General features: G+C 40.8%; 1 protein-coding gene across 6 annotated transcripts in view; it reads right to left on the bottom strand.

Moving 5' to 3' along the window:
- LOC110530393 (microtubule-associated protein 4) overlaps positions 1 to 12,762 on the bottom strand; it is an 85,816-nt gene extending 73,054 nt beyond the window's left edge. For all 6 annotated transcript variants that reach the window (XM_036986010.1, XM_036986011.1, XM_036986012.1 and 3 more), the window contains exon 1: positions 12,485 to 12,762. The gene's annotated coding sequence lies outside the window, so the exon portion shown is untranslated. The remainder of the gene's footprint in view (positions 1 to 12,484) is intronic.
- Between the last annotated feature and the right edge of the window lie 494 nt (positions 12,763 to 13,256).

Raw genomic sequence — 13,256 nt, 5'->3', positions numbered from 1 at the left:
CCTCCCACCCACCAACCCCCGCTACTGCTACTTTCTGTTTATCGTCTATGCATAGTCACTTTAACTATACAGTGCCTTGCGAAAGTATTCGGCCCCCTTGAACTTTGCGACCTTTTGCCACATTTCAGGCTTCAAACATAAAGATATAAAACTGTATTTTTTTGTGAAGAATCAACAACAAGTGGGACACAATCATGAAGTGGAACGACATTTATTGGATATTTCAAACTTTTTTAACAAATCAAAAACTGAAAAATTGGGCGTGCAAAATTATTCAGCCCCCTTAAGTTAATACTTTGTAGCGCCACCTTTTGTTGCGATTACAGCTGTAAGTCGCTTGGGGTATGTCTCTATCAGTTTTGCACATCGAGAGACTGACATTTTTTCCCATTCCTCCTTGCAAAACAGCTCGAGCTCAGTGAGGTTGGATGGAGAGCATTTGTGAACAGCAGTTTTCAGTTCTTTCTACAGATTCTCGATTGGATTCAGGTCTGGACTTTGACTTGGCCATTCCAACACCTGGATATGTTTATTTTTGAACCATTCCATTGTAGATTTTGCTTTATGTTTTGGATCATTGTCTTGTTGGAAGACAAATCTCCGTCCCAGTCTCAGGTCTTTTGCAGACTCCATCAGGTTTTCTTCCAGAATGGTCCTGTATTTGGCTCCATCCATCTTCCCATCAATTTTAACCATCTTCCCTGTCCCTGCTGAAGAAAAGCAGGCCCAAACCATGATGCTGCCACCACCATGTTTGACAGTGGGGATGGTGTGTTCAGCTGTGTTGCTTTTACGCCAAACATAACGTTTTGCATTGTTGGCAAAAAGTTACATTTTGGTTTCATCTGACCAGAGCACCTTCTTCCACATGTTTGGTGTGTCTCCCAGGTGGCTTGTGGCAAACTTTAAACAACACTTTTTATGGATATCTTTAAGAAATGGCTTTCTTCTTGCCACTCTTCCATAAAGGCCAGATTTGTGCAATATACGACTGATTGTTGTCCTATGGACAGAGTCTCCCACCTCAGCTGTAGAGCTCTGCAGTTCATCCAGAGTGATCATGGGCCTCTTGGCTGCATCTCTGATCAGTCTTCTCCTTGTATGAGCTGAAAGTTTAGAGGGATGGCCAGGTCTTGGTAGATTTGCAGTGGTCTGATACTCCTTCCATTTCAATATTATCGCTTGCACAGTGCTCCTTGGGATGTTTAAAGCTTGGGAAATCTTTTTGTATCCAAATCCGGCTTTAAACTTCTTCACAACAGTATCTCGGACCTGCCTGGTGTGTTCCTTGTTCTTCATGATGCTCTCTGCGCTTTTAACGGACCTCTGAGACTATCACAGTGCAGGTGCATTTATACGGAGACTTGATTACACACAGGTGGATTGTATTTATCATCATTAGTCATTTAGGTCAACATTGGATCATTCAGAGATCCTCACTGAACTTCTGGAGAGAGTTTGCTGCACTGAAAGTAAAGGGGCTGAATAATTTTGCACGCCCAATTTTTCAGTTTTTGATTTGTTAAAAAAGTTTGAAATATCCAATAAATGTCGTTCCACTTCATGATTGTGTCCCACTTGTTCTTGATTCTTCACAAAAAAATACAGTTTTATATCTTTATGTTTGAAGCCTGAAATGTGGCAAAAGGTCGCAAAGTTCAAGGGGGCCGAATACTTTCGCAAGGCACTGTACCTACATGTACATATTACCTCAATTAGCCCGACTAACCGGTGCCCCCGCCCACTGAATCTGTAACGGTACCACCTGTATATAGCCTCGCTACTGTTATTTTCACTGTCATTTTACTGTTTTCTTTTATATTTCTTTACTTATCTCTTTTTTTACTTAATACCTTCTTTTTTTACTTAATACCTTTTTTTTAACTTAAATTGCACTGTTGGTTAGGGCTTGTAAGTAAGAGTTTCACTGTAAGGTCTACTATACCTGTTGTATTTGGCGCTCGTGACAAATAAACTTTGATTAGATTTGATGTAGAGCTTCCCAGTTGAGTGCAACTTTGAGTGCAATTTCCTATTTAACATAAAGGAGCATAATTCTGCTTTATGCTCAGATTGAGTGTAAAAGCCTGAGAGACCAGCTGGTATTGCTGCATGGGGATTAGTGCTAGCTAGAGTCAACCCTAGTCCCCACTTCCACATGCAGCCAGGCCCTGTTATATTATATTCACTAAATCCCCCCTCTGTCTGTCACGCAATCATCCCAAAAACCACAGCAGGTTTACTGTAACACACAGCATTGCTTAACACACTGACAGTACAGAGTAACACATAAAGTGGGCCTAGGCCAGCAGCTTGGCAGGGGATCCCCGGCTTTATCCTACCATCCAAAACAACATAATTGTTCAAGGGGGGGGGGGGTTCTGTATACACAAAATGCCCTCAGTAAGCCTCTTTACCCCCCTCACATTGCCATATTGTATTTCCCCCATATAACCGTAAAATGCATATTGATCCAGTAGTTCACACAGCAATATAGGTACTGTACTCACCCACTTTCAGTCACTATATTGACAGATACTGTTTGTATCAGCTAACCTCTTAACTGCCAACACTAGATGACTAACATAACTACACCCACCTACAGACCTTTGATCCGCCGCACTAGGTTCGTTCACAGGTGTTTCCAACCTGATTTGAATTGAATAAGTTATTACAGTAGCATGAGTCACCTGATTGAAGTACTATTGGCCATTCAGCATTAGTTATATCTACATCACAGGAGGATGGTGGCACCTTAATTGGGCAGGACAGATGCATGGTTATGGCTGTAGAGGAATTAGTGGAATGGTATCAAATACATCAAACACATGGTTTGATGCCATTCCATTCGCTCTGTTCCAGCCATTATTATGAGCCGTCCTCCCCTCAGCAGCCCCCTGTCTACATCTATACATCTACATTATAAAAAACATTATAAAAAACGAAACTGAACCGAAACCGCACTAACCACTCAGTACTAAGTGGTAGCCACGATTTATATAGGGGAAACACTGCAGACTCAGTGACCATAACAGTGGACCATAACAGTGATATATATCATCAGTGACAGAGCACAGAGTGAAAGATCAGCACAGGTTCACTAGTCACTATCTCTCTGGCCAAATGGCCTTTTTAATATAAGTTTCCACTTTTTGTTTTACCTTGTGGGTTATTTAAACAGCAGTTCATCTCTATAATTGCTGTGCTGTTATTTTAAAACTGGGATATGTCACTTTTTAGGGACCTGACCAAATTCACGTAAAAATGTGAGTTATGGATCTGTCATTCTCGTTGAAAGCAAGTCTAAGAAGCAGTAGATATTTTCTATGTGCGCTATTTCTATGGTTCCTGTTCCTAAATTTAGTTTTTGTGTCTTTTACTCTCGGTTTTGTACACCAGCTTCAAACAGCTGAAAATACAATATTTTTGGTTATGGAAAATATATATCACAGCGGTTTAATGATTCTCTACACTATACTTGCTTGTATTGTCACATAAAACTGACATTTTAGCAACCAGGAAATGGTGGAGCGATTTCCGCATTGTGCATCTTTAAGTGAGGGGGCTAGCTCTCTGACCCAACAGGCAGTTTAATGTCAGGGCATAAACAGTAGTCAGCCAGTTATGGTTAACCTATCTCTTATTTTGTGCTGGTTTATCTCAGATGATCCTTAAATCAGCAGGGTTTCCCAAACCCGGTCCTGGGCCCCCTCTGGGTGCACCTTTTTGGTTTTTGCCCTAGCACAACACAGCTGATTCAAATAACCAACTCATCATCAATATTTTATTACTTTAAATCAGCTGTTTAGTGCTAGGGCAAAAACCAAAATGTGCACCCAGGGGGCCCCATAACCGAGTTTGGGAAACTATGCCTTAATGTGTTAAAAGTGTTGCCAGGTCTCCTAGTGTTCGTCATGAGTCTGCGTTTTTATGTCTCTCTCATGCATGATGGGCACCAGCTCTAGTTACTGCTGATATAATGCTTTGTCACCCTGTTTCGTCCTCTCAGGGGAGACACACACAGTCCCCGAAAACAGTCACTCAGTCACTCAGTCAGAGCACAGTGGTGAGGTCTGTATTTACCACCAGTTTGTGAACACTCATCTAAATCGACATGCACGAGGAATGGTTGTGAGGAGTGTGTGTGACAGCCACCTGACTGTGCATTGTCCCTGACCTTGTGGTTACTGACCTGGTCCTTTATGCATAGTGATGGATTTTACTTTCTCATTCACACTCACATGTTCCTCTTGGCAATTACCATTCCTAGTCTAGCTTTCACGTTAAAAATTCACAATCATGTTAGATTCATAACACTCATCATGACAAGAAGGTACAGCATTTCAAAATGTATTGCAATGTTACAACTCCTCTATTATTCACTGTGACACTAGCAATGACTGTTAAACAGCCATCACTAACATTGAGTGGCTGCTGCCAACATATTGACTCATCTATAGCCACTTTAATAATTACAATTTGGATGTAATAAATGTATCACTAGTCACTTTAAACTATGCCACTTTATATAATGTTTACATACTCTACACTACTTATCTCATATGTACAGTGCCTTGCGAAAGTATTCGGCCCCCTTGAACTTTGCGACCTTTTGCCACATTTCAGGCTTCAAACATAAAGATATAAAACTGTATTTTTTTGTGAAGAATCAACAACAAGTGGGACACAATCATGAAGTGGAACGACATTTATTGGATATTTCAAACTTTTTTAACAAATCAAAAACTGAAAAATTGGGCGTGCAAAATTATTCAGCCCCCTTAAGTTAATACTTTGTAGCGCCACCTTTTGCTGCGATTACAGCTGTAAGTCGCTTGGGGTATGTCTCTATCAGTTTTTCACATCGAGAGACTGAAATTTTTTCCCATTCCTCCTTGCAAAACAGCTCGAGCTCAGTGAGGTTGGATGGAGAGCATTTGTGAACAGCAGTTTTCAGTTCTTTCCACAGATTCTCGATTGGATTCAGGTCTGGACTTTGACTTGGCCATTCTAACACCTGGATATGTTTATTTTTGAACCATTCCATTGTAGATTTTGCTTTATGTTTTGGATCATTGTCTTGTTGGAAGACAAATCTCCGTCCCAGTCTCAGGTCTTTTGCAGACTCCATCAGGTTTTCTTCCAGAATGGTCCTGTATTTGGCTCCATCCATCTTCCCATCAATTTTAACCATCTTCCCTGTCCCTGCTGAAGAAAAGCAGGCCCAAACCATGATGCTACCACCACCATGTTTGACAGTGGGGATGATGTGTTCAGCTGTGTTGCTTTTACGCCAAACATAACATTTTGCATTGTTGCCAAAAATTTCAATTTTGGTTTCATCTGACCAGAGCACCTTCTTCCACATGTTTGGTGTGTCTCCCAGGTGGCTTGTGGCAAACTTTAAACAACACTTTTTATGGATATCTTTAAGAAATGGCTTTCTTCTTGCCACTCTTCCATAAAGGCCAGATTTGTGCAATATACGACTGATTGTTGTCCTATGGACAGAGTCTCCCACCTCAGCTGTAGTTCATCCAGAGTGATCATGGGCCTCTTGGCTGCATCTCTGATCAGTCTTCTCCTTGTATGAGCTGAAAGTTTAGAGGGACGGCCAGGTCTTGGTAGATTTGCAGTGTCTGATACTCCTTCCATTTCAATATTATCGCTTGCACAGTGCTCCTTGGGATGTTTAAAGCTTGGGAAATCTTTTTGTATCCAAATCCGGCTTTAAACTTCTTCACAACAGTATCTCGGACCTGCCTGGTGTGTTCCTTGTTCTTCATGATGCTCTCTGCGCTTTTAACGGACCTCTGAGACTATCACAGTGCAGGTGCATTTATACGGAGACTTGATTACACACAGGTGGATTGTATGTATCATCATTAGTCATTTAGGTCAACATTGGATCATTCAGAGATCCTCACTGAACTTCTGGAGAGAGTTTGCTGCACTGAAAGTAAAGGGGCTGAATAATTTTGCACGCCCACCTTTTCAGTTTTTGATTTGTTAAAAAAAGTTTGAAATATCCAATAAATGTCGTTCCACTTCGTGATTGTGTCCCACTTGTTGTTGATTCTTCACAAAAAAATACAGTTTTATATCTTTATGTTTGAAGCCTGAAATGTGGCAAAAGGTCGCAAAGTTCAAGGGGGCCGAATACTTTCGCAAGGCACTGTATATACTGTACTCTATACCATCTACCGCATCTTGCCTATGCCATTCGGCCATCGCTCATTCATATATTTTTATGTACTTATTCTTATTCATTCCTTTACACTTGTGTGTATAAGGTAGTTGTTGTGAAATTGTTCGATTACTTGTTAGATATTACTGCATGGTCGGAACTAGAAGCACAAGCATTTCACTACACCCGCATTAACATCTGCTTAACCATTTGATTTGAGTAACAAGTGTGTAATCCACCTAACTAAACAAGTCCTCGACATCAGTCATCTAGGAAATATTTCTCCAAAGAACCCATCTTCAGACTGAGCCATAGTGACATCCAATGGGGATGACATCACATTCTACTCAAAGGCCCTGGCTCCCAGCCCTCCTCATACTGCACCCTCACATTGCCTCTAATGTTAAGCTCTCTGGTGTTGGGAGGCCGAGGCCACTGTGAAAGAGGAGGGCTGGTGTTCTCCTGGATCACAGTGGACAGCATCTCACAGTGGAGATGATGAGGATGGTTTATGACAGGAAAGCTAGACATCACAACAGATCAGCAGACCTTGACCTGACACCAAGACCATGCAGCGGACAAGGAAACCGCACGCCATGGCATACTGAGCTTCCCCCCACAACAAACATATAGTGTCACTTGGGATTTACCTCACAATGGGGGATCGTTTTACTGAAAATAGAAAGTTCCATTCCTTTCATGCAAAGCCAACTTCAATATCACTTGAGAGATTTTCCCTGTAACACACATCTCTACTCATAGTACCATAGCAATCTGTAAAGAATGACTGACTGGCAGTTATTTGCCTCTGCATTGCTTGTGAACCTTGATGGACAGACACTGCTGTGCTGTCCAAGTCCCTCTGGCTCTGTCTCCCGTAATCTGTGGAGGATTGCACTATAATCCCACCATTCCAGACGACTGAGAGAGAGAGATTTTCTTGTATGGCATACATTAGGCCAGGGATGGGCAACTGGCGGTCCGCGGGCCACATGGCCCCCTTTTGAAGGCCCACGGATTAATTTCCCCCGCAAAAATGTGGTTGTATTTCTGCAGTTTTACTCTTGTTATGTCAGTCACTGATAGTCAGTCAATTACCCATGTCAGCTAAAAAGTTTTATATCTCTAAATTAGTTTAGTGGCCAGCTATCTTAACTTGTTATTTTGGCCGGGGGGCCCCCATTGATGTTGTTAGTTAGTCTCACTGAGATCTCATATTAAAAACTACAAACATTTCTCTCCACCCTATGGCAAAATGTGTAGAATTGCAAGAAATCAGCTGTAAAACAGCACATTTTCCTCTCCAACCCATGGCAAAAATGAGTACAATTGCATGAAATGTATTATAAATTGCTAAATCTTCTCTCCGCCCCATGGCAAATGTTTAGAATTTCACCAAAAAAAGTCCATATTGTTTGTCTATCAAGGCCTATTTATCTACAGTATCTATCTAACAATGTGTATTTGTCTGTCTGTCAGTCTAAATAATCCTTGTTGTGTGACAAGACCAGTGTTTACCACTAGCGCTGGCTATCGGCTACACAGCTGATTACAGACTCATTTTCAGCTGGGTATTTTTTCCAATTCAATTAACTAGGCTACTTTTAAACTTGCTAGTCAGAAAAAAAGTCTGCCGAGCCCTCTCCCAATAGAATAAACAACATGCATCTTCTAGAGATCTACTGATTGGGCCAGCACCTGTCAATCACAAACTGAGCGATGACAGGGAAACACTGCTGGTTTGACAGTCTGCTGTCTGTCCCACCTCTCGGTACAAGAGTGTGCAAATTTGTCATCAAGGCAAAGGGTGGCTACTTTGAAGGGCCTAAAATCTAAAATATATATTGATTTGTTTATCACTTTTTGGGTTACTACATGATTCATGTGTGTTTTTTCATAGTTTTGATGTCTTCCCTATTATTCTACAATGTAGAAAATAGTAAAAAATAAAGAAAAACCCTTGAATGAGTAGGTGTGTCCAAACTTTTGACTTGTACTGTATATCCTTGTCATTCATAAACATACAATGTAGTTATATGTCCATGGTATCGCATCGGGTCAAGTAAACTAAAGATCTATTTTTTTTTTATATTTGTTTAACCTTTATTTAACTAGGCAAGTCAGTTAAGAACAAATTCTTATTTACAATAACGGCCTACCAAAAGGCCTCCTGCGGGAAAGCATCTTCGACAGAGGGGATCAAGCTGATTCTATACAATTTTACAGAGAACAGTTCATGAAGGAAGGCTTTCTCAAAGTGTTTTAGCAAGTGTCTATGACAAATCAGGACAGGTCGTTTTACTGAGCAGCCATTACGAACACAGGCTGTAAAACAGTGATCACTAAGGTCATTACAGAAAACACCAGACTGATACCTATCAGGATAATTTGTGAGGATAACAAATACGCCAGACAGTGACATTGAAGGGTTACTTCGGGATTTCGGCAATCTACTTCCCCAGAGTCAGATGAACTCATGGATACAATTTGTATGTCTCTGCAACAAGTACTAAGAAGTTAGAGGTAGTTTTAGTGGCATGCTAGCCGTTACCAAAGACTTCCAATCTTGCGCTAATGCTAGTTAGCAATTGCGCTAATGCTAATTAGAAACTTCCTTCAAACTGCACGCAGACATAAAAATGGTATCCACAAGTTCATCTGACTCCAGGGAAGTAGATAACGGGCTTCCAGAAGTATCCCTTTAAAGTGAGTGACTCGTCAGTAGCCTACCAAACCACATTGGTAAGAGAGCCGTTCATTTGGCTCCCTCATTTGCATACTGGTAGGCTTTTTGGCAATAACCTGCAGATAAATAATGAAAACATTCCATAAAGATGGTGAATCCTCCTCACTAACAATAGGTAAGCTAGAGGAGAGAGAGGGGGGGGGGCATTGTGTGGTATTTGTGTTCTCTGTAGAGATGAGCCTTCCAGTGAGCAATATTAAGTTGACATCGGTTCTGAATGAAAGTTGAAAAGACGTCTTTTCCGGACATTGAAAATACGTATTTTGCGAACATTGAAAATACGTATTTTCCTGGGCGTTTAAAATGCGTATTCTCCGGATGTTGAAAATGCGTATTTTCCAGGCGCTGAAAATGCATATTTTCCAGACGTTGAAAACGCATATTTTCCAGACGCTGAAAACGCATATTTTCCAGACACTGAAAATGCATATTTTCCAGACGTTGAAAACACATATTTTCTAGATGTTAAAAATACATATTTTACAGACGTTGAAAATACATATTTTATAGACAGTTTTTTTGTAATTGTTCTATGGCCAGATTTCAAACGTACATACATATACAGTGCCTTGCGAAAGTATTCGGCCCCCTTGAACTTTGCGACCTTTTGCCACATTTCAGGCTTCAAACATAAAGCTATAAAACTGTATTTTTTTGTGAAGAATCAACAACAAGTGGGACACAATCATGAAGTGGAACGACATTTATTGGATATTTCAAACTTTTTTAACAAATCAAAAACTGAAAAATTGGGCGTGCAAAATTATTCAGCCCCTTTACTTTCAGTGCAGCAAACTCTCTCCAGAAGTTCAGTGAGGATCTCTGAATGATCCAATGTTGACCTAAATGACTAATGATGATAAATACAATCCACCTGTGTGTAATCAAGTCTCCGTATACATGCACCTGCACTGTGATAGTCTCAGAGGTCCGTTAAAAGCGCAGAGAGCATCATGAAGAACAAGAAACACACCAGGCAGGTCCGAGATACTGTTGTGAAGAAGTTTAAAGCCGGATTTGGATACAAAAAGATTTCCCAAGCTTTAAACATCCCAAGGAGCACTGTGCAAGCGATAATATTGAAATGGAAGGAGTATCAGACCACTGCAAATCTACCAAGACCTGGCCATCCCTCTAAACTTTCAGCTCATACAAGGAGAAGACTGATCAGAGATGCAGCCAAGAGGCCCATGATCACTCTGGATGAACTGCAGAGATCTACAGCTGAGGTGGGAGACTCTGTCCATAGGACAACAATCAGTCATATATTGCACAAATCTGGCCTTTATGGAAGAGTGGCAAGAAGAAAGCCATTTCTTAAAGATATCCATAAAAAGTGTTGTTTAAAGTTTGCCACAAGCCACCTGGGAGACACACCAAACATGTGGAAGAAGGTGCTCTGGTCAGATGAAACCAAAATTGAACTTTTTGGCAACAATGCAAAACGTTATGTTTGGCGTAAAAGCAACACAGCTGAACACACCATCCCCACTGTCAAACATGGTGGTGGCAGCATCATGGTTTGGGCCTGCTTTTCTTCAGCAGGGACAGGGAAGATGGTTAAAATTGATGGGAAGATGAATGGAGCCAAATACAAGACCATTCTGGAAGAAAACCTGATGGAGTCTGCAAAAGACCTGAGACTGGGACGGAGATTTGTCTTCCAACAAGACAATGATCCAAAACATAAAGCAAAATCTACAATGGAATGGTTCAAAAATAAACATATCCAGGTGTTAGAATGGCTAAGTCAAAGTCCAGACCTGAATCCAATCGAGAATCTGTGGAAAGAACTGAAAACTGCTGTTCACAAATGCTCTCCATCCAACCTCACTGAGCTCGAGCTGTTTTGCAAGGAGGAATGGGAAAAAATGTCAGTCTCTCGATGTGCAAAACTGATAGAGACATACCCCAAGCGACTTACAGCTGTAATCGCAGCAAAAGGTGACGCTACAAAGTATTAACTTAAGGGGGCTGAATAATTTTGCACGCCCAATTTTTCAGTTTTTGATTTGTTAAAAAAGTTTGAAATATCCAATAAATGTTGTTTCACTTCATGATTGTGTCCCACTTGTTGTTGATTCTTCACAAAAAAATACAGTTTTATATCTTTATGTTTGAAGCCTGAAATGTGGCAAAAGGTCGCAAAGTTCAAGGGGGCCGAATACTTTCGCAAGGCACTGTACATACAGATATCCACATATCAATGAAGTAAGCATTATATTAATAATAATAATAATTAGCATTATAATTAATATAGGAAAATGGAGCAAACTGAAGATTGCAGTAGGCCATGGATTATGTATTATTCCTACCATATATATCACAAGCACTGCTTAGACAGTGATATAAGTTCAGACCAACAGAAAAAAACCAGAACACTTCAACTACAATAACATTATCAGTAACAATTACAGAAAAGTTTTTCTTGCTATGGCTGTGGTATAGTATGTGGTTGTTTATGTACTATAGTGTAATGCACTGACTGTAAGTCGCTCTGGACAAGAGTAACTGCTAAAAGCCCAAAATGTAAATGTCAAAAGAAGCATGCATAAGCACACAAGCACTAGTACATGCATTCTACACGTACATTGTAATATCGTTTTATGGTGGTATTATACATTTTGTAATGTAGATATGTAGTGGTGTAATAATATTAGAGGATGTATTGTTTTATCTTTTGTTTTATAAGTAATGTAAGTGCCTTAATGTTTTTGGACCCCAGGAAGAGTAGCTGCTGCCTTGGCATCAGCAAATGGGGATCCCTAATAAATACAAAAACAAAAGCACTTGCAAAGCATGCTGGGTATTATTCGAATGAGCTCCTTCCCCAAACAAGACCAAATTTGGTCAGGACTGGACCAAATCTGAACCAATGTTTGGGCCAAATCAAGTCCGCTGTGTGGACCAAGGTAGGTCCGGACAGGACCAAATGTGAACCAATCATACACATCTATGGTCGCGTCCAAAAATCAAGGCCAAGGCGGACGGACCAAATTTCAACGTCTTTTCAATGTCCATGGACTTCGGAGTCGGACGGTGCTCACTGGGATTGTAGCATTGCACTCTTTATGCATCTATCGGTGTTATCTTGATGATTTATAATGTCGAAGCTGTATAATATCACATTTATGTAACGACGATCAATGTTTGCTCTGTTGGAGTGGACCCATCTGTGATGCGGTGGACACCTGTCTACAGTCAGCATCCCTTAACTCAACTGCGGCAACATAACAAAGAAAATGATCTGCATTGGTCGTGGTGAGAGTGAATCAAACACGCCCACTGTGGATATGTAAACAACATCAATTTGGGTACAGATTGTGATAGTGTATGAACAATAAATATCGCGCATTACATTCATGGTCAACCAGACTAGGACTGCGTCTACTCTGCATATTGTGAGATTCTTGCTCAGTAAAAAACGTGTAACCATTCATCAATAATTACTACATCTCTGAGGCATAGAAAAATACACAAATATCTCCACCCAGATAATCACCTGAGCTGCAGTGTTCCCGTCAATTGTAATTATTCATAATTTTACTTACCCTATGTTTTCTCTTTTTTTTATCCGTTTGTTAATTGTTGTCGTGAATGTCGCTGATCGAAGTCTGTTCTACCTTCTCGTACAGAGCACTTCACTGACAGCAGAGAATCAGCCCGCCTACTTCACCAAGCTCATCCTATCACAGTCGAGAAATGCTGCCGTGTTTCGTTTGATTCTCTATTTTTGACGCAGAGATTGTCAGAGCGGCACATAATTCCCACACCGTTTCTGTGTAGATGCCGCCCACATATGTGGAAAGACAACTCAGCCGATGTGATTGTACAAAATTAACTATCATCCATTTCTCCATTCTTGAGACGAAATTTGGCCAATCATTTACAGTAGACAACAGTTCTATATACTGTATGGGCACAATACGCACTGATTGGCAAATGGATGGAGGCAGTTCTCAATGCCGGACACACACGAGCAACGGGGGCGTGGCACTTTGCAGCTCATCTCGCTTTCAAATCTATGCAGGGATATTTTACATTTTGTAGTTTCTCTGTTCATCCTCACAATGGAAACACAGCCTGGCCTGTCTCACTCAGCTCATTATTATGACATCTAATTGGTGTTACAGGCTCATGTGTAACTTTAGCCTACTCTACTCAGGGATTAATGGTCTGCTGCTTTATCCTTGGGCATAGTGCCCTGACCTCAAAGACACTAATAAAAACCTGTCTCTCCCAGTTGAAGTAAACAAAGTCAGACCAAACAGGTGTTACATCTAAGACCATGACTACCGCCATCCATTCAGATTCACTTGCTGT

This window comes from Oncorhynchus mykiss, chromosome 8 (genome assembly GCF_013265735.2).
Source record: "Oncorhynchus mykiss isolate Arlee chromosome 8, USDA_OmykA_1.1, whole genome shotgun sequence".
NCBI lineage: Eukaryota > Metazoa > Chordata > Actinopteri > Salmoniformes > Salmonidae > Oncorhynchus > Oncorhynchus mykiss.
This window is presented reverse-complemented; position numbering and strand designations above follow the sequence as displayed.